Raw genomic sequence first — 2,966 nt, 5'->3', positions numbered from 1 at the left:
GCTTAACCAATCCATGCCGATAATTACATCGAAACTCCTAATTGATACTGGCATTAGGTCTATTCGAAAGACGTGCTGGTTAAGGGTTAGGGTACATCCAGTGTAAATCTCCTCAGTGGATTCGGTTTTCCCATTGGCCATTTCTACCGTATATGTTTCATCTAGCCTCTGGGGTTGTTGTTTTAATAAATGTTTAAACTTCTCACTTATAAAACTTCGTTCCGCTCCGGTATCAAATAAGATGCATGTTGGATAAGGTGTCTAAGTCCATAACTTATTTGGTATATACTTGACCCGACCGGCATGGTCCATTTGGGTTGCATCTCATCCAAACTATTATGGATAATTTTATGAGAGTTATACACATATGTTTATTAATATATTATGAGTTATAATATATTAATATGAAGTTACGTTATTTAATTAGTTTTAGTCTTAAATTAATTATGGATTAATTTAGAGATTAAAAGGAATACTAATTAAATTATGGGCTATTTGTTTTATATAGTGTGGGCTAATACTCATTTGTTAATGGGCTAGGCTTATGTGGAAGTCCATGGATGATCCATGGAGCTTTTAACCCATGGATCCTTGGAATAGGAAAAGACATGGGTTATTAGGGTTTCACCCTAACCATGCATACTATATAAGCATGCTTATGGAGCATGAAAGAGAGCAGAAGATAGCCTAAGAGAAAGCTAGTGTTCTAGTGTGTGTGTGCATGTGTGTGGCCGAAAATACAAGAGTGTGTATACTCTCTCAAAGTTTTCCAAGAGTTTGTGGTGTTTGTGATTCCATTTGAGGCATTCACACTATTGGTGCTTGGCCCTCAAACTCCTAAGAACCCAACACAACAAAAGGTATGTAATCTCTTCTAACTCTTTTATGTTGAAATGTTCCCCATGCCATGTTAGATAGGTTATAAACCTTGGAAAATTATTATTTTGCATGTATTTGGACAAACATAGATCCAAGGTTTATTAGGGTTGCATGCACACTTAGGAAGTGTTAGATTGCTCAAAACCCAACAGTGGTATCAGAGCCTAGGCTTGCTTGTTTGATACTTGATGCAAAATAGTAAAAAAAGTCGAAATCGTTGCTGTCTGCATGCTGGACTCGCCGAGTCCAAGGCAAACTTCAACCTACTCGACGAGTCCATTCGTGCACTCGGCGAGTAGGATCGAAAGAATGCAGAATCTCGACTTTTGCTGCTGGAAATGGACTGGAAACATTACCCTAAATTGTTTTGGTGTTGTAAAACTTATTTTAGTTGGTGTAATGGTTGTTCTAATCCATTTACAATAGCATATATCAAAAATCCATGATTTTATGTGTTCATATAATTCTTGAATTTTTGATGATCATGTTCATGTTCTTATGAATTTAGAAGATGATAGGAATTATTTGCTGAATTGTTTAGAATTAATTCTTAATCATTTATGTGTTTTAATGGAGTCCATAATTTGTCCTCAAGTTATGGATTACCAAAGGTCACTTTCATTTAACACACACTTAAAACACATAAGTTACATGAAAATGAAGAGTCTTCATTTTTATGAACCTTTAATTCATAAGTTATGAAATGAAGAGTTTTGCAAAGTTACAAAACTTGTCCTCAAGTTTTGGAATTTGTAAAGTTTCACACACTTTAATAAACTTTAATTCCAAACCTTAGAGTTTTAATAGTTAAAATTCAACCCTTATACTATTTATAACATTAATGGTTAATTATTATATATATGTATAAGAATAAGTCGTTTTACCGTTAGTAGGCCTCATTCACGAAGCCGGTCTATAAGGTGGGTATAAGGTTGTTGCCTATAAAATGGCGACTTAATGGGTGTATACTCTCACCCACCGCTTGCTTGATCGGTGGAGGGTCGTTAGCCGAACGGGTAGAACAACGACTTTAAATCCTCATTAAAAGTATAATGAATATTATAAAATAACTAAACTCTTTTAATTCCCAATCTTAGTTATTTTAGGAAAATGTGAACATGGTGCTAATCCATGGAATTCACACTTTGTACCTTACCAAGTCGTTAGTGGAGCGTGTGTGGTTAACCGGCACACTAATTAGACTAGTAAGGATCACGAAGGGTAACTTAATGTTGTCATAGATCAATGGAGCGTGTGTGGTTAACCGGCACATTGATTAGGTGATAATATTAGGAGTACCAAGTGAGTTAGCATGGTTATTCACACCTTGTTTTGTGATCCTCGGCATCCCAGTCACAAAACTTGAAGGGCACAATCGAGATTGAAACATGCCATTGAAAAGTTCAATGAATCTCAAAAGAATCTAGGAATTTCAAATCCAATTAAACCTAATTAATCATTTCGTTTTCATGGTGGAAATTGGTGAATCGTCATTCGCCTACCTTTCAAATATATTATTACTTAGATTACGGCATCCCTCTTCTAAGTGTAATATATTGTGATTGGATCCTAGCCTTAATATTACATTTGGGTGTCTTATTAAGGATCCTAAATATCTAATCTAAACTTACTTTCTTCTTTCAGATGTCTTCCAACACTAATGCTTCAGGCTCTAACCCAACTGGTTCTTTCTCTCTCATGAATCTTTGTGGGAGGGTCATCTTTGATGGTTCCAACTTCATGGATTGGATTAGGAACATCAGGATGGTTACTCGTTACGAGGACAAGGAATATGTCCTCGATAAGGAGTTAAAAGAACTTGATGAGTCTACTGCTACTCCTGAGGAGATCGCTGAATTCAGGACTCATGAGAGAGATGCTACTAAGGTGGCATGTATCATGATGGCCACGATGACAGCCGAGCTCCAAAAGTCATATGAAGATTTCTACCCTTTTGAGATGCACCAAGACTTGATGGAAAGGTACCATCAGAGTGCTCATCAGGAGCGGTATGAAATAATCTCCTCCATAATAACTACCCGCATGAAGGACGGTGAATCCGTCACGGGCCACATGCAAAAGATGCA

The sequence above is a fragment of the Lactuca sativa genome, chromosome 6 (assembly GCF_002870075.4).
Source record: "Lactuca sativa cultivar Salinas chromosome 6, Lsat_Salinas_v11, whole genome shotgun sequence".
Taxonomy (NCBI): Eukaryota; Viridiplantae; Streptophyta; class Magnoliopsida; order Asterales; family Asteraceae; genus Lactuca; species Lactuca sativa.
The sequence above is the reverse complement of the archived record's forward strand: the minus strand, read 5'-3'. Positions refer to the sequence as shown.